Source organism: Rana temporaria, chromosome 4 (genome assembly GCF_905171775.1).
Source record: "Rana temporaria chromosome 4, aRanTem1.1, whole genome shotgun sequence".
NCBI classification, from domain to species: Eukaryota; Metazoa; Chordata; class Amphibia; order Anura; family Ranidae; genus Rana; species Rana temporaria.
In genome coordinates this window covers 74053761-74074149 of record NC_053492.1, presented here as the reverse complement: position 1 = coordinate 74074149, position 20389 = coordinate 74053761, and positions in this window count along the sequence as shown.

Below are 20389 nucleotides of genomic sequence, written 5' to 3'. Positions count from 1 at the left end.
TTTAACTCAATGTATTAATTGCACCTCACGTTTCTGTATACCGCTCTTTAAAATATAGTTATTATTTTTTTTTTTTTTTTAATCCAATAAAACTTATTGTAAAACAACTGGGCTTGTTCTGTAATGTTGAAGACCTTTCATAGCTTGTCTAAACCACTTCTTCGTTTCTAATGAGTGTCAGGAAAAATTACTTCAATGTTACAGGACAAATCCAGTTGAATGTAATCCTTCTGCTAGATACAGAACAATCACAGTTGAATGTGACCAACTACAGAACTACTTCTTTAACTATACCATGACATGGACACATGAAAACCTTCACAAGTACTCCTTAATGGGGGAAAGTTTTGGCCAACTTTAAACACTTTACCTACTACTAGATAAATGAGAACCTTCAGACATATGGGTTTGCTTTTTAATGCTAAGGACAATTCACCGATCATGCAAGCAGCTTCTTTGGTTTTCAACTAACTACTACCAGTCCTTCAAGAATTGATTGCTCAGTGCTGTCCTAATGGAAAACCAAAACATATAGGGCATTACAGTGCTGTCTAGTTATGTTGACATGGCAGAGTAACAGTGAAAAGCTTCAACTACGCAAAAGACTTACAGATGTTTGTTAAAGTAGTGATGCCAAACAACAGCGAAAACACTGTTTTTCTCTTTTTCTTTTTTAGGAATCCCAGAAGCAAAGGAAAATGCTGCATAGTATTTGTACTGCTCTGTTTTATAACAACACGCTTAGTGAACATCTGAAGTGTTAAGTTTTTAAATGTTTTGGCCTTTGCAAGGGATATGGAGTATATCCGAAAGACTGGGAGCAGACCAAGCCTTGTAAGAAGGAAGATTGTGTAATGTTTGGACAGCACCATGCATTTCATGATACAATACCCCGCTATAAAGGCATTCCTGTACATCAATCAAAGGTGAAAGTAAAAGGTACGCCATTGAGGATTTGTAGATTTCAGATAGGTCACATTAAATTAAAATAAGAGAGATCAAACTGGAAGTCAAGAGCTACTGTTGGGTGGTCATGTCATTGCAGCACTGAAGTATGAATTTGACAATTATGGAGGGACATGGAAATAGAGGGAACACAGCTTCCTCTACAACTTTTCATCTCTTCCCTAAGGGTTAAAGGAAAATATTTTCCGACTGTGATTGCTTGCGATTGGTTCTATTATATGGTCTGGGTGAATAGTTGATTCCCCCAGTAAAATAAAGAGCTGGTAAAAAGCGAACCAAAGGACCAGACCACCACAGGGTTCTGTACAGAGGAAGCTGAAGTTCTCGTTTGGCTGGCAATCTACATTGGGATCCTGCTATTAAAATTTCAGCAGGTTAAGATATTCCCTGCCTTCTTTATTATCATTGGCCTATTACCCTGTCAGCCAATAACTATGGTGGAATGTCTTACCTAAAATTAGAAATATGCATAAACAGTCAACACGACAACAAAAGTATTGATCTATTAAAGACCAATTGGCTAATAACATTGACAGGTAAGTATTCCCTGGCTTAAGCGGGCCATAGATGGTTTTTAACCTGGACGAGATTCAAACCATGTATGGGCAGGCTAAATGTACCCAAGCTGATCGAATGATCAACTTAAGTACAACCAGCCTGTCAGATTTTGCATGAGCTTATTGCTAGTGGCTCTTATAGCTGTTAGCAATAAACACTGTGTTCTCCCGGCTGGGATGACTTCCTCCAACCCCCCTCCCACCTGGAGTACACAGTCAACACTGTATTTTGCAGTTGTAGGAAATAAATTTGCCCCGTCTGTGGCTAGCCTTAGTGAATAAAGTGCAGCTCTGCTGACTTCCATGCAAGTGAATATTACACCACATTTGCTAACTAAAGGAAACCCCCACCCCAAGCAGATTATTTACTATAGACAAATACGCTGTATAACTTGCAAGGGATTTGCATTTTACAAGGGAATTGTCCATAGCTTAGTAAAAACGGTAAAAATTCACTTTGCAAAGAATACATAGTCACATGCAAGGGAGTCAGCACAGCTTCCCTACGTTCGCTAAGCTAAGAAAAAATGTCCTGTTAAAGTTCAAATTCACTTGCCAAGTGATCAGCCTGATTGTCTTTGTAAATCAACCCCAAAAGCGTCAAAACATGCTGGTTTCAACAGCAAGTTTTAGGGACTTGAGCAGGCGCAACTTGATTCCATTGTAGCGCTGGAGTCTATCTTAGGATAATGACAGCTGTACTTTTAGTCTTGGGCTTGTAGCAGGCTGTTCTGTAGTCAGCAGGAGATTAACGTAAATTTTTCCAGAATTAAACATTTATTAGACTTCTTTCCATGCCTTTAGAGTTCCTAAATATTGCTATATTGAAAGTTCTTGTTTAAATTGGCGTGATCCAACAAAGTGTCATAGAAACATTATTGATACAAATTATGTTTTATGCTCTAACAGAACAGTAACTCCTATACACCTGTATATGATGGCTTGGGCTGAAAAAATGCAGAAATAAATTAGCAAAGGGAAATATATACAATGGTCAAATATTTTAAATATATATTTTTTTTATTCATTTTCATTAATGCAAGCACAAATTAATCCCCTCAATTTTCACTGCAGTTTGTTTAGAAACATCTTTCTGTCATACCTTTTATAAAGAGTTATCCTCAAATATGAAATATGTAACTAACTGCACACTAAGGTAACAACACTCAGTTTTATAAAAGATGTAGCTTTGACAATAGATTAATCCATGTCACTACTATCTCCAATGCTTACAATTATAGTAACACTCATTTATAGTGTACTTGTTTAATATAATATTTAGGGTTTTTGTTATGCTTTTCTTAGTTAATTAATTAATAAATTTGTATTATAATAGTGCACTTTCAAATCAAACAGCTTACATATTATAATATAGTGTTGTGTCAATGCACTATTAATGCCTCCCTTGTGTTAAAGAATATTTTTTAAGGTTATTATCCTAAAAATTGCATATAGGATGTACTCAAGCATATTTTAAGCTCTAACATGGAGTATTGTATTAACACGTTTACTCAAAAGTGAAAGTGCATGTAAAAGTAAACTTTGCATTAAAAGAAAGACACATAACTTGATGATATGATACAAAGGTACCTGTACAATGAATAATAACACCAAACATACAGTTATTGCAGTACAAATGGCACATTTTAGGCAAAAAAAAAAATGGAACAAACCATAACAGCTTACAGTCCATCAGAAAATAAAGGAAAGATAAATAATGAGTAGATATTGTGAAGGAGTAGTAAGTCTGAGACATATGGAAGTACAGGCATACCCCACGTTTAAGTACACAATGGGGTTTATTTACTATCGCTGGAAAATGTAAAATCAGGCTCACTTCTACATAGAAACCAATGAGTTCTAACCCTAGCTTGTTCAATTAAGACTGGTAATAAAACCTGGAAGCTCATTGGTTTCTATGCAGAAGTGAGCCTGATTTTGCACTCTACAGTGATAGTAAATAAACCCCATTGTGTACTTAAAAGTGGGGTATACCTGTAAGGACTTGTAGGTAAAAAGGAAGAAAACTATATTTTTATGGATTTCTTTAGATAGATAGCTAGATAGATAGATAGATAGATAGATAGATAGATAGATAGATAGATAGATAGATAGATAGATAGATAGATAGATAGATAGATAGATAGATAGATATTCTTCATAGCTCTAATTAGAGCTATAAAGATAATAGACAATATTATTTTTGCAATCGGTCTGATGAACAAACGAAACAAATATTTGAAAATATATTATTAAAAACCTAGAACCTAGAATTGATATATAGCTTAAAATGTTGGAATTCTTTCTACTGTTTTTAAAGGTATAACATAATAATCATGAATTATCATTACCATTATGTAATGATAAACATATCAGTAAATTACTGACACTAGGTTATTGTAAATAACTGGAAGCATTAAGGCTAATAAAGCTTATTACTTATTAAAAATGTCAGTTAGAGAATTAGCAACTGGGCTTCTAATCTTAGTACAGAGGGTTCAGCAGAGATGAATATAGTATACAGAGCTACAGACTATAGAACAAAAGTCATAGGTAGATAGATAAGAAGGGAAATAAAAAAAGGAAAATAAAAAGAAAGAAATTAAGAAATAAAGACACATTTTAGGCAAAAAATAGAACAAACCATAACAGCTTACAATTCCTCAGTACATAAAGGATAGATAAATAATGTGTAGATACTGTGATGGAGTAGTAAGCCTGACACATATGGAAGTTAGGTGTTGTAGGTAAAAAGGAAGGAAACTGTATTATTCTAGTTTTTTTTAGATAGATAGATAGATAGATAGATAGATAGATAGATAGATAGATAGATAGATAGATAGATAGATAGATAGATAGATAGATAGATAGATAGATAGATAGATAGATAGGGAAAATAAATTAAAAAGGGAAAAAGAAAGAAATATAGAATATAACAAAAGATCAGATCATTCTTGAATTTTGTAGTAGTAATGCCACAAAAAAAAGGTTAGAATATGCAAACAGCCTGTTACCAGGATACAAAAACGTTTTCAAATTCCATCTTATCATAATCTTTGGTTGGTTTCCAACATCTCAAAGCAATTTTTTTAATTCTACATTTAGTGAATACCTCATTAGTCCAAGTTCATAATATTAAAAAAAAAAAATGTCAGCGATAATCAGCAGCCAACACATGCATGTGTGCACATATGTGTGCGCAGTTAATTCCACTTGTCTTCTAATACTTTAAAGATGAAGTCCTATTTTTCTTGTCGTGCCATGTATTTAATTTTCAATCAGAAGAGGAAATTGACCATTATTGCCGGATGATACCTGTGAATTAGGCAGCTGTCTGTGCTAGAACAATGGCTTGTCTGTCTGCTTGTATCAGGAATGATTGCTCGGAAAATGTTTGCACTTGAAACACTGCCCTTATGAAAATCATCTACAAGCATTCTAATCCCTAGAATGTTTGAACAGAGCTTTCTACATTTACATGGATTAATGCCATTTCCTCTTGTAATTTTTCAAATTATAATTCACATTGCAACAATTAAACTGGAATAAAACAAACATTGAAGACAAACACACATATTAATGTAATGTATAATGCATCAGAGCTGCAAACTGTCCTTGACATTTCCTGTATATTCACAGCTATATCCAATATTACACTATGGCATTTATGGATTATGGAGACCAGTCATGCTCCACATCTAGTAAGGAGGCATATGTTACTCCATGATGGCTGCAGAAAGTTTGGAAATTAGGCAAATGTTTTAATTAATTTGAGGTGTAAGCTTTTCAATCACACATTAGTTTGCCATTAAACGGTCTTGATTGAATTAAACTTTTAATTTTAATTGATGGTCAACATTGTTCAACATGCTACGACATCGTTATGGTTAAAAACTCAACTGAGATCCATTTATAAAATCTAGAGTGATACGAAAGTGAAGGCATTGATCATAACAACTAGCCAAATTCTGTCTTTTCTTTAGTATAGGGAAGAACACCACACCAATAATAATGAAATCCTGTAGCATTTATTTCACCATAAAATACCAAAGAGAAAGTTTACACATCTCTAGGGTCACATAACTCGCTCTCATTAGAGCTATAAAGAATATATACAATATTATTTTTGTAATTGGTCTGATGAACAAACAAAAAATGTATTTTAAAAATTATTCGTAATAACCTAGAACCTAGCATTTATTATACAGCTTAAAATGTTGTAACTCTTTCTACTTTTTTTAAAAGGTATTAAATAATAATCCTCAATCATCATTACCATCATGTAGTGATAAACATATCAGTAAATTACTGACACTTGGTTATTGTAAATGACTGGAAACATAAAGCTTATTACTTATTAAAAATGGCAGTTAGAGAATTAGCAACTGAACTTGTAATCCAAATACAAAGGGTTCAGCAGAGATGAATATGGTCTACAGAGCTAGAGATTATAGAAAAACTGACACCTATCCAAATTTAAATGGTAATTACAGAAGGAGTGGTAGCTATGTATTAAGTATCTATTTCAATTAAAAGTGTCTTCAGTGAAAAAAAAATGGCAGTTATAGGACTGAGACAAACCATTTACCACTGACAGGGGTACTTACAATGAGCAGATTTTATTTTTATTTTGTAAAACCTCTATCTCAAAATGTTAAAACATATTATTTGCTGTAACTGCTTACAAAGTGTTACCTGAAATTTGGTTTGTGTCTCCATTGTTTCTCCCATGCAGAGGAGACACCTTAGGATGGGAAATGTGTTGCTGGCTGAATCACCAGGTGAAAAGAAAACTAAAAACAACAAAAAAAAGATAAGACAGAAAACCAATGCAGTCACTACATTTAAGGACTGGTAAGCTACAATATATTACAAGTTCAGAAATATTTAACAAGCTACAACGTATTATAAGTTCTGAAATATAATCATACATTAGCAGATCAGGGTACTGGGCAGATTTATCTTTAGCAAATTTAACCATAAGCACTTTTGAACAAATCTTAGAGAGGTTTTATACTTTCACAGAATCAGGAAATCATTACGTTTACTTTCACCTGGCCCTTTCAGAACCCCTAGTGATCCTCCATCTCACCAGGGCCGTCTTTACCATGGGGCAAACAGGGGCAGCTGCCCAGGGCCCTATCACTGTTGGGGGCCCAAAGCAGAGCCACCCGTTAAGCCCCTGTGCTGCCCACAAATCAGCGCTGAAAATCATCAGCGGCACACAGCCAGCGTCCCTTCCCAGTGTTTTTAAATGTACAGCACCCCTGGCTTTCCTTTAGACGTGCACTTCTCCCTTCCTGCCACTGGGTGCTGCTTGTATATAAAAGTGAATTAGAATGTGATTTTAGCGCATCCCCAGTTTGATCTTCAAAAGGCTGACTTCTGCATGTCCTGCTCCAAGGTATGTCACTGTTTGCTAATCTATATTGTAAATATAAGTTTTCTGTAGAGTGTGCCCAAAGTCTTTTTAATATTTGATGATTCACTGCAGGTCTGGTCTGTGTTTTAAAAGTTCCTCTATTTTACACATGGCCTGGCATGGGGTCACAGCACCGTCTGTCCATTCTGCTTTAGCACCATGGGACCCCATGCCATGCCATGTGTAAAATAGAGGAACTCTTTAAATCACAGACCAGACCTGCAGTCCAGGCTGAGTAAGGCCTCAGAGCACATGGCATTACTGTCTGTATTTATCTGCTTGATGGGCTTATTTTGCCCAGGGCCCAAACCATATTAAAGATGGCCCTGCATCTCACCACCACCCAAAGCATCTATAAAATTATCAGCACTCAGCTACACTGTTTGCCATCATTGGTTTTCTGTATTGGCGGATTAAGAAAAGCCATCCTTACAGGAGACTATTTTTTTTTTTTAATTTAAAACGAAAACTGTTTTTATAAAGGTATGTGGAATTTTAAAGGTACATTTTGGGAATTTTGACCCAGGCAATCATATATAGGATACTAACAAAAACATACAATAAGTAGCGCTAAATATGAAAATGGTACCATGAATGGAAAGTAAACAAAAAAAGTCCATGTGTGAAATGTGAAAACTTGATTGCTGTCAAAACTGAGAGATTAAGTCTCAAATCAACAGTGATTCACTCTTGAACGTGATACACACAGGTGATGAACCCGCCACCAATACAGCAGAGGCTTACCGAATATATTGAACCCAGATGAGCGTATGCCCAGAGGGTCAATAACGCAGAGTAAATATGTAGACTGTTGGCACCGCAAGACCAGATCTTCTAATGGCAAACAACCGAACGGAAGGAGGATGACAGATACTTGAAGATGGTAATTCTCAGACGGTCAAACCCATACAGTCAATGTGTGAAGGAGAAAACAGAAGGCGCACATAGTGTGATACCATAGGCACTGAGTTTTAATAAAAGTTTAGGAAACACTTACATCAAGGTAGATGGAAAGGACATATCGATCAATATATGTGGCAGCAGTGGAGTCAACCGACGCGTTTCGCAAAATCTTGCTTCGTCTTCGCCCCAGACCCAGATATATTCTAGGGATCCTCAAACTATGGCCCTCCAGCTTTGGCAGAACTACACATCCCATGAGGCATTGTAAAACTCTGACATTCACAGACATGACTAGGCATGATGGGAATTGTAGTTCCTGAACAACTGAAGGGGGATATATTTTGAAGACCCATGATATATTCAATGGGGAAGTGGAGATGGATCAACCACACTTACTAAGTGTTTTATAAAAAATCCTCAAACCAAACTTTAACATCAAATAGCACTATAGAGAGAGTAAAATAATGTAATAAGAAGAGCAATTGGTGCATCATGATCCAATTGAGAAACCCATAGAAATCACAGTGGGGTTGATTTACTAAAATTGGAGAGTGCAAAATATGGTGCAGCTCTGCATAGAGACCAATCAGATTACAGTTTGTTTTTTTTGTTTTGTTTTTTTATCAAAGCTTAATTGAACAAGCTGAACTTAGGGCCAGATTCACAGCCGAGATACGACGGAGTATCTCAGATACTCCGTCGTATCTCTCAGAGTATCTATGCGACTGATTCATAGAATCAGTTACGCATAGATATCCCTTAGATCCGACAGGTGTAATTGTTTTACACTGTCGGATCTTAGGATGCAATACCGCGGCCGCCGCTGGGGGGAGTTTGCGTCGTAAACCAGCGTTGGGTATGCAAATTAGTAGTTACGGCGATCCACAACGGTTTTTCGCGTTCGCTACGTCGCTGCTAGTCTAGTTTCCCGTCGCAAAGTTAGTCGTCGTTTTAGGTGCCCTAACTTTACACAGCACACGTATGTGCTGTATAAAGTATGGCCGTCGTTCCAGCGTCGATATTTAAAAATGTTTCCTTCTTGCGTAAGATGTCCGGGAATACGGAAGTACGCTACGCACGTTGCCGTTCGAAAAAATGACGTCACTTCGCGCAAAGCATGGCGGGAAATTCAAAATGGAGCATGCGCAGTAGGTCCGGCGCGGGAGCGCGCCTAATTTAAATGGCACACGCCCCTTTGAATTACGCGGGCTTACGCTGGAGGCCGCCGGCGGAAGTTTTCTTGCAAGTGCTTTGTGAATCAGACACTTGCGATGAAAACTTGCGGCGGTGTAACGTATCTACGATACGTTACGCCGCCGCGATTCTACGTGAATCTGGCCCATAGAATCTGGTTGACTAGCATGCACAGCTGCACCAGATTTTGTACTCTCCAGTTTTAGTAAATGAGCCTCAATTACTACTGTTACAAAGTTGGTAAGGTTGCGTAAAGACATCAGTTCATCCAGTTCAACCTATGTGTGTGTGTCACTACCATTTTCAATATCCCAGTACGTTGTTTATGCTAAGAAACAAATCTAAAAGTTAATTGAATTTATTTACACTCTCAGCTGACACCACTAACTAAAGAAAAGAGTTCGACATTGTTACCATTCTAACAGTAAAGAACCCCTTATGCAGTTTAAGACTGAACCGCTGTTCAACTTGATTCTGCAGCTGTGTGTCTTCTTTAGAGATCTTAGGTAAATAGTTTCCTCTCAATACTAGAGTCACCATTTAAAGATTATTGTGATTATATATATTCTTAAGTGTCTCTTCTCCAGGGAGAATAGGTTTAATGTTTGTAGCCTTTCCTCATAACCAAGGTCCTCCAGCCCCCTTATTAGCTTTGTTGCCCTCCTCTGGACTCTCTCCAGTTCCAAGGCATTCTTCCTAAAAACTGGTGACCAGAACTGGTTGGCATACATAAGCCGTGGCTGAACCAAAGTTTAGTAGAGTAATAGAATTATAATTTTTTTAGTAAATACAATGTTTAATGCATACTAATAGTCTGCTTGCCCTGATTGCTGCAGATTGGAATTGCATGCTATAGCTGAGTATAATAAATTACAGAATCACATCCCTAGATTTGCTACAATATCACTATTCAACATATAAATGTAATATGGAAAATGACCCATGTAGCGCTTTGAAGAACTGAGTACCAGACGTGGGGAATTGGACTAGCAACCAATTGGAAATGGCACAGGAGGCTGTGATTTCTAGTTCAATGAATGTTTCTCAAAGGCTTTCTCAATTGTATGTACTCTTGCAATTCCATTACAACCCCCTTAAATTTCATAGTATGGAATTCTTACCAGACCTGTGCAGTAGGGACCATGGGGATTTGATCCACATGCTATAGCACTGTCCTAAACTATACAGATACTGGAAGACTGTCATTAATACGCTTAATTAAAGACTTCAAACTACCATTGCATCAGACCCCAAAAAATCTGACCTAGGTATTTTGGTATGATATGTCACATGTGCATACTAGGGATGTAGTGTCTAGGGCATTGTTCCAGGCACGTAAACCACGTGCTGCACTGGAAAAGTGCCTCCTTTCCCTATTTCAAAGAATGGATTGAACACAAAGCAAACCTATACTAAGTAAAACATGTAGGCTTCCTTTTTTTCACTTACATTTGAATATGCTAAAAGCCTGGTATGTCTGTAGCTTTGGTAATTTTATGAGACTTTAACCAAATTGATTATCTTAACACTCAGGCAAGTGGCCTATTGTTAAACTTCACTAATGGAAGGCTACATTAATTTTTTCACTTAGAACAGGTAACAATAAACTATAGCTTTATAAGCTGCACAACCTCAATAACTCTGTGTTAATAAATAACAGATTTCCCTAAAGCCTATGTGCAGTTATAAGTTCTGTTCTTAGCCCTTATAAAATGAATACGGATCTCCTGGGGTTCCTTTCTCTGTTGTAGGGGACAATAACAACACCATCACACAATTTGACCTTAGAAATTAAAAAGTGCTTTACTCCTAACATGTAACACCACTAGGCCCAATTGCTAAGTATGAACCCACCTGCAAAATCATTTTATTATTGTCCCTGAATCCCTGACTTGCGTCACTGATTGTTCAGGATGTGGAGTCTTGGGCTGTAGCAGGTGGTAGTGTGTGTGTCCGAGGACACAGAGGAGGCTCTTAATTCATGCCAATTAATTTAAGTGTAGGAAGCCAATGGATCCAGGAGAAAATCCTATGGCTATTATGGGGTTAGGAAGGAATTTCTTTTTCCCCTTATGAGGCAAAATTCCTAAATGGTTTAATTGAGCCTCTGGCTTCCTTTACTCAGTTAAAATTTTGAAGCAAGCCTTGCAGGTGATATGTTATGGTGGAAACCCAATTCCACCCTACTCCTCCATCAATCTCCCCAATTACACAATTATTATGGAACTGAAGACTCATATTATTAGTAGGAAATAAAGTTGTAATTGACAGATGTCAGGAACAGGGCTCTATCATGGGAGACACACTGAGACTTAGACATGTGAAATGTTTTGGAGTTAAAATTATGGTTTTTGCAGATGACTGATGTTCTGTTCAAGAAATGTGACAGATCATGGAAAACCAGCATCAATGTTCTATCCATAACCACAGTGAACACAACATTTCGATGTTTGGACTGCTAAAAGAGTATCATTTGGTAATTCAGAAGATTAATTTATTCAAATGCTTTGCTATGCTAAGCACTGATTGAATCTAAACTATTCACATAACATAACCCCAGGGTAATTTCAGAAAAACAATTAACTTGTAAGTTAAAACATAATTTTGGGGTTTTGCAAGCCTCAAGTAGTTATTGTAGGAAACAATGTAATTATAGTACAGCCTTTTATATAAAAAAGCAGCATTTCTCTTTTCCTATTAGTTATTATACAAGTAGATAAGTAAAAAAAAATGGGGACCCTCTCTTTGTTATAACTGTAAGTATTAAAGAACAATTTCACTTTGTTCTTTAATAAATAAAATTTCCCCCTAAAGCCAGCCCACCTGGGATAATACTTACCTTCAGCCCAAATCTAGAGATCTTCCCTCTTACAAGGTCCTGAATGGTTTGCATGACACAGGTATGCCATTACCCCATTCCTACAGGTAAAAAGTACTCATGGCATGCTCAGAGAGGTACGCTGCGAGTCGCGGGAGAATGGGGAGGCACAGTCCCCTTGCAACGTAGTGTAGAGAGAACCAAGAGTGAGAGAGGACTGATGCCAGAGGAGGGAGACTGTGGGGAGACTGATATGCAGCAGCCCAAGAATGGTGAGAGTGGGTGTGGGAACTTGGACACACTGACAGGAGAGCGTCGGAACAGGGACAGAAGAGCGGCCGGCATTTGGCAGGAGGGCGAGGGACATACTGGCTGAAAAGTGGTCGGCATCTGACAGGAGGATATGGGACACACTGACAGAAGGGGCTATGGGGGCACTGTGAGTAAAGGGAGTGGGACACTTAAATGACTGACAGCAGATGAGCTGTGAGGGGAGAAACTGAGGCACTGTGAATAACCTGGAATATTGTGAGTATTATTGGAGCTCTGGGAGTAAATTGGAGTACTGGGAGTAACTTAAAGTATGGGGAGTAATTTTGTAGTAACTTGGAGTGCTGGGAGTAATTCTGTGGTAACTTGGAGTACTAGGAGTAACTTGGAGTACTTCGGAGTTATTTTGTAGTACCCTGGGTAATGGAAGTAACATAGAGTACTTGGAGTAGTTTTGTAAAAACTTGGAGTAATGGGAGTAACTTTAAGTATTGGGAGTAGTCGTGAGTAATTTGGAATAACTTGGTGTACTGGGAATAATTCTGGAGGAGTACTGGGAGTGGCTTGGAGTCACTTGCAGTAACTTGGAATATAGGAAGTAATTGTAAGTCATTTGGAATAACTCGGAGCACTGTGAATAATTTTGGAGTAACTTGGAGTGCTGGGAGTGACTTGGATTACTGGGAGTAACTTGGAGTAGCTTAGAGTACCGGGAGTAACTTTTTTATTTTTCACATCTTGCTCCAGCTATACGTTCCTTAACCACTTCCCGACCTCCTCATGTACATTTACGTCGGCAGAATGGCACGGACAGGCACAATCACGTACCTGTACGTCCTCTGCTAGACGTGGGTGGGGGGTCCGATCGGGACCCCCCCGGTACATGCGGAGGTCGGGTCCGCTCGGGGAGCGATCCGGGACGACGGCGCGGCTATTTGTTTATAGCCGCTCCGTCGCGATCGCTCCCCGGAGCTGAAGAACGGGGAGAGCCGTGTGTAAACACGGCTTCCCCGTGCTTCACTGTGTCGGCGCATCGATCGCGTCATTCCCTTTATAGGGAAGACACGATCGATGACGTCATTCCTACAGCCACACCCCCCTACACTAGTAAACACACACAAAGTAAACCCTAACTCATACAGCGCCCCTTGTGGTTAAGAATGCAATTTAAATGCATTTTTTGCTGTGAAAATGACAATTGTCCCAAAAATGTGTCAAAATTGTCCGAAGTGTCCGCCATAATGTCGCAGTCATGAAAAAAATCGCTGATCGCCGCCATTAGTAGTAAAAAAAATAAAAATGCAAAAAAACTATCCCCTATTTTGTAAACGCTATAAATTTTGCGCAAACCAACCGATAAACGATTATTGCGATTTTTTTTACCAAAAATAGGTAGAAGAATACGTATCGGCCTAAACTGAGGAAAAAAAATTGTTATATATGTTTTTGGGGGATATTTATTACAGCAAAAAGTAAAAAATATTGCATTTTTTTCAAAATTGTCGCTCTATTTTTGTTTATAGCGCAAAAAATAAAAAACGCAGAGGTGATCAAATACCACCAAAAGAAAGCTCTATTTGTGGGGAAAAAAGGACGCCAATTTTGTTTGGGAGCCACGTCGCACGACCGCGCAATTGTCTGTTAAAGCGACGCAGTCCCGAACTGTAAAAACCCCTTGGGTCTTTAGGCAGCAATATGGTCCGGGGCTTAAGTGGTTAAGGAGCCGTTTAAGGGTGAATACTGCTGTGCGAGATGCGAGATGTGAGCTAGTTGTTTCTCTGGAAGTCTATATCTTGGATTTAGAGAATCAAGTGGCAACACTGTGAAACATCATAACGGACATTTACGGGCAGCACAAATGGGCTGAAATTTATGGGCTGCCCGTAAATTAACGGGCGGTTGGCAATACTGCTAGTAGATGACAGACTTAGCAATGGCATGCAATGCCAAGCTGTAGTAAGGAACGCAAGCAGACTATTAACCTGCATTTAAAAGTAAATTTACTCCAGAAATAAAACTATAATCCTGCCATTTTATAAAACCGGACACATCTGGAGTATTCTCCCCAGTTCTGGTCACCAGTCCTCAGGAAAGATGTTCTGGAACTGGAGAAGGACAACAAAATTAATAATGGGATTGGAGGACCTCAGTTATAAGGAACAACTGCAAGCATTGAACTTATTCTCACTGGGGAAGAGATGCTTGAGAGGAGATGTGTGAAACAGCACTGGTGAATGGAGTGAACCACAACTGCGGTTAGCAAGGACTTCAATGCGATTCTCTATGCGACAACTCAGTATTAGGCCCCAGGCATCACTCCTCGCAACAGGAGTTTGGGGGATCTATACATCATCTCTCTGTCACATAAAGAAAGGTGTTGAGCTACTAAGCATGGACGCATTACAGCATGCGACCAGAGCTTAGCGTTTAAAATTAGTTCAAGGACAATATCCCAATACACTACTACATGCAGGTGATTATCATTAAGGGACCCCAGGCGTCTCTCCTCGTAACAGGAGTTTGGGGGGTTCTATACATCATATAACCTTGGTATGTAGAGATGTATTAAGACCACTAGGTGAGATGCTATGGAATAACATCAACCCCTAACATAGAAAAGTTAGAGCGAACAAGTTCAAACAATTAGGACAAGGCCTATGAGGATTTGTACTCATGTCGGGCTCATAGTAATAGAAGTTGTAGTAACAACTGTTGCTTGCATATAACAAGTACTTTAATTGAGTAGTAGTACTTGTACTGTATATGAGAGGCAATATAGCTCAGGTAATTATAGTAGTATACTTGAGGTATTTATTTGTAGAATAGTATGAGAGGCAGTATAGCTCAGGTAAATATAGTTGTAGACAAGAGCCGTGATTATAGATGTAGCAATGCACACATATGAGAGGCAATATAGGTAATTAGAGTAGCATACATGAGGTAATTATTCCTAGAATGATTTAGTGGTAGCTGTCCCTTTTTGGTACTCCTTTGCAATATGCTTTAGCACATTATTATCTTCCAGAAGATATAGTAATATACACACGGTATTTGTAACAGTACAATTGTAATAGGTGAATCATTAGCATTAGATCTTCCTATAGAACAACAAGTGAAGGAATGTCTACTTATCCGTTTGTAGATATCTATGCAGGAGATGGAATGTCCATGGTGCAAGATGTTCATGGCATGAAGGTAGTTCCCAGCAATGCAGTTGTTGTAGGATGTCTTAACAGCAAAGTAGTAGTTGTTTCCTGGATCGGTTTTGCGGCAAAGGGAGCAAGGACAGCAGCATGGCTGAGCTGACAGGCTAAGCCTAAAGCCTCGTACACACGGCCGAGGAACTCGACGTGCCAAACACATCGAGTTCCTCGGCCAGTTCAGCACTGAAGCCGCCGAGGAGCTCGGCGGGACGAGAGCTCCCATAGAACAACGAGGAAATAGAGAACATGTTCTCTATTTCCTCGTCGAGCTCCTCGTCGGCTTCCTCGGCTGAAAGTGTACACACGACCAGTTTCCTCGGCAGAATTCAGCCAGAAACTCGGTCGGAAGCTGAATTCTGCCGAGGAAACTGGTCGTGTGTACGGGGCCTGAGTCTACGGCTGACAATAATAGAACGCCAGATGTATCTCCATTGAATGCCTTTATAGGCAGGAAATCAGCTGGAGTGCATTGCAGTAATTCAAACAGGGCGCCGTGTTTGGCGCACTTCCGCGTTACACGCTGGAATGCAGGGCGGCGCTGGGCGATAACATCATTGCGCAAGCGCCGTATGCATTCCAGGATGGAACGCATTACGGTGCTGAAGGCGCCCATTACAGGAAGTAACAGGCGCACAGAGTGCCTGTTTCAAGGGACAGGCAGCGCCTGTTACAGTGTGATAGTGATATACTGTACAAATACCTCAATGGTGATCCCAGGACGAAAACTATTCAGTCTCGGGAAGTGTAAGAAGATGCAGGGCCACCCAATGAAATCGAGGAGAAGCTGTTTAAAGTGATAGTAAAGTCTTTTTTTTTTTGTTTAAAAATAATAAACGTTATGTTATACTTACCTGCTCTGTGCAGTGGTTTTGCCCAGAGCAGCCCGACTCATCCTCTTTTTGGGTCCCTTGCTGGTGCTCCAGGCCCCTACCCCCTGCCAAGCAGTTTGCAATGGGGGCACCTGAGTCGAGCCAATTCTCTGTTTGTCCATTTAGACACAGAGCTTCAGCTCAACCTTTCCCCCGCTCAGGTAAGTATTAGGGGGGCTGGGGGGTTGCTGCATGCAGAAGTTTTTTTTTATAGAATGCATTAAGATTAAAAAAAAAAATCTGACTTTAGAACCATTTTGACCTAAATCGGACCTTCATTCTTTTTTTCATTTTTCCATCTATTAAATCTTCTGCCCTTGATGTTTTAACTTTGGATAGTAAAACATTTTTTTCTGCCAGTAAATATCTTATAAAACCCACTTCCTGTCTCTTGTCTGGTAATAAGCCTAGGCTTATGACATCATGCACAGCTCTCTCTCTCACTCAGAGTTTGCCAGGAAGGGAGGGGTGAGTCATCAGAGAGCCAATGAGAGCTGCAGAGCTGGAGGTGTGCCTCTGTGTGTCTGTGTAAATCAAGGAAGTGAACAGGCAGCAGCTTTAGCTGCCCACAGTTAAAATGGATGCAGCCAGACTTAGTGGAGGGAGATGTCTGCAGCATATTTGGCAAGTACAGAATCACAGTATACAGGTGAAACTCGAAAAATTTGAATATCTTGCAAAAGTTCATTTATTTCACTAATGCAACTAAAAAGGTGAAACTAATATATGAGAGACTCATTACATGCAAAGCAAGAGTGTTCAAGCCGTGATTTGTCATAATTGTGATGATTATGGCTTACAGCTCATGAAAACCCCAAATCCACAATCTCAGAAAATTAAAATATTCTAGGCTCAAAGTGTCCCACTCTAATCAGCTAATTAAGCCATAACACCTGCAAAGGGTTCCTGAGTCTTTAAATGGTCTCTCAGTCTGGTTCAGTAGGAATCACAATCATGGCAAAGACTGCTGACCTGACAGTTGTGCTGAAAACCATCATTGACACCCTCCATAAGAAGGGAAAGCCTCAACAAGTAATTGCAAAAGAAGGATGTTCCCAAAGTGCTGTATCAAACCACATAATAGAAAGTTATGTGGAAGAGAAAAGTGTGGAAGAAAAGGGTGCACAAGCAGCAGGGATAAGTGCAACCTGGAGAGGATTGTCAGGAAAATGCCATCCAATATTGTTGGGGACTTTCACAAGGAGTGGACTGAGGCTGGAGTCAGTGCATCAAGAGCCACCACACACTGACGGATCCTAGACATGGGCTTCAAATTTCGTATTCCTCTTGTCAAGCCACTGCTGAGCAACAAACAGCGTCTTACCTGGGATAAAGAAAAACAGACCTGGTCTGGTGCTCAGTGGTCCAAAGTCCTCTTTTCTGTTGAGAGAAAATTGTGCATCTCATTTGGAAACCAAGGACCCAGAGTATGAAGGAAGAATGGAGAGGCACACGCTGCAAGATGCTTGAAGTCCAGTGTGAAGTTTCCAGTCTGTGTTGATATGGGGAGCCATGTCATCTGCTGGTGTTGTTTCACTGTGCTTCATTAAGTCCAGGGTCAACGCAGCCGTTTACCAGGAGATTTTGTAGCACTTCATGCTTCCTTCCACAGACGAGCTCTATGGGGATGCTTACTTCATTTTCAAGTAAGGACTTGGCACCTGCCCACACTGCCAAAAGCACCAAAACCTGATTCAATGACCGTGAGATTACTGTGCTTGATTGGCCAGCAAACTCGCCTGACCTGAACCCCATAGAGAATCTATAGGGCATTGCCAAGAGAAAGATGAGAGACATGAGACCGAACAATGAAGAAGAGCTGAAGGCCGCAATTGAAGCATCCTGGTCTTCCATAACACCTCAGCAGTGCCTGCTCATAGCCACTTGTTTAAAGTGGAGGTTCACCCAAAAAAATCAATTTTTAACATTAGATTGAGGCTAATTTTACTAAGCAGAATCGGGTGTTTTTTTTTAAATCAATGTAGTACTTACCGTTTTACAGATCGATGTTCTCCCGCCGCTTCTGGGTATGGGCTGCGGGACTGGGCGTTCCTATTTGATTGACAGCCTTCCGACGGTCGCATACAGCGCGTCACGAGTTCCCGAAAGTAGCCGAACATCGGTGCGCAGGCGCCGTATAGAGCCGCACCGACGTTCGGCTTCTTTCGGCAACTGGTGATTGTCACTTGTGTCACTTGCCACACGTTGCGGATGGTTACTTGCCACACGTTGCAGATGGTCACTTGCGTCACGTTGCGGATTGTCACTTGCCACACGTTGCGGATGGTCACTTGCCACACGTTGCGGATGGTCATTTGCGTCACGTTGCAGATTGTCACTTGCGTCACTTGCCACACGTTGCGGATGGTCACTTGCCACACGTTGCGGATGGTCACTTGCGTCATGTTGTGGATTGTCACTTGCGTCACTTGCCACATGTTGTGGATTGTCACTTGCCACATGTTGCAGATTGTCACTTGCCACATGTTGCGGATTGTCACTTGCCACACGTTGCAGATTGTCACATACGTCACCTGCCACACGTTAAGGGTTGTCATTTGCCACATCACTTGCCACACGTTGCGGATTGTCACTTGCCACAGGTTGCGGATGGTCACTTGCCACACGTTGCGGATGGTCACTTGCCACGCGTTGCAGATGGTCACTTCCCACACGTTGCGGATGGTCACTTGTGTCACTTGCCACACGTTGTGGATGGTCACTTGCGTCACTTGCCACACGTTGCGGATTGTCACTTGCCACACGTTGCGGATTGTCACTTGCGTCACTTGCCACACGATGCGGATTGCCACCTGCCACACGTTGGTGGGTTGTCACTTGCTGTGTTCCAGAATAAAAGCAGGCAGCAGAGAGATGTTGTAATCTCTCTGCTGCCTGCAGCTGCACAGTGAAGACAGAACTGCGGACGGTGATGCAAGGCGGGTGGTGAGAGATGACATCATCTCTCTGCTCCCCTGCCGCTCACTCGCTGATTGCTGCCCCCCCTTGAGTGTTCTGCCCACCCGCTCCTGTGTCATCACTAACAGCAGCATTTACTGCTACATCAGGTTCCTCACAGGCAGCAGCACCTGCCCAGCTCACTTGCTGACTGCTACATCCCCCCCCCCACCACTTTGTTTGATCTGCCTGCCCGCTCCTGTGTCACCACTAACAGCAGCAGCGGCGCCGCCGCCGGGCTCCTCACAGGCAGCGGTGCCTGCCCGCTAACTCGCTGACTGTTTCCCCCCTCTGCGAGTGTCCTCACAGGCAGCGGAGCAGGCGGAACGGGCTGGCTGGCGGGCGTCAGTATGCAGCCCCCTTAAAAGTGCCGCCTGGTACTTATGGTAACACCCGGTCCCGTCATAGGGCCGACCCTGGGTAGAGGCCATGTTGACAAGGGGACTTCCCATGCATTTCCTGTCCAGTACCCCTAGAATTGGAGAGAAATATAATCAAGAGCAGGAGTGGCATAAGTACCTACATTGATCCTGACAGAGCTGAAGATCAGAAGTCTATGAGCTTCTGGAGATGCTTAAACCAGGTTTGCACAGGAGGCTGCTACACAGGGTGGGCATACAAAATTCTAGGTACAGACAGAATATCTGTAGTCAGAACTAGCCAAGTTATCAACAGTCAAGCAGCAGAGGTACAAAGTCAGAAGCAGGAGCAAGGTCAAATATAGGCCAGGGACAATAACAGGCAGGCAGTTGAGGTACACAGACAGCAGGCAAAAGGTGTAGTCAGGATATGAAACAAGGTTAGCAACAGGAGATTACAATACCAAGGAGTTTTGAGGCAAGCTTGGTTACACATTGGATAGCAGAATGCAAGTCAGGTCACTGGTCACATAAGCTGATGTCCACTAAGTAACTCTCCTCAGTTGTACTGTGCTTTAAATAGGGCTCTTTGCCCAAAGCTAGTGCTGTACCTGAATGCTCATTGCACATGCCTTAATCATGTGCACCAACAGGCGCAGATGTGCGACCAGCCATGTCTCAAAGCAGTGGGCCACAAGTCATATAATGTGCATAAATCTCTGTGCACAGCCATAACCCAAAGCAAGTCATATAATGCACATGCATAAATCTCTGTACACAGCCATACACACAGGGTTACCAGCTTATTCAGGGGAATGAGAGAAATCAGATATTTAACCTCTCCAAATACACAATATTTCCCAACACCGC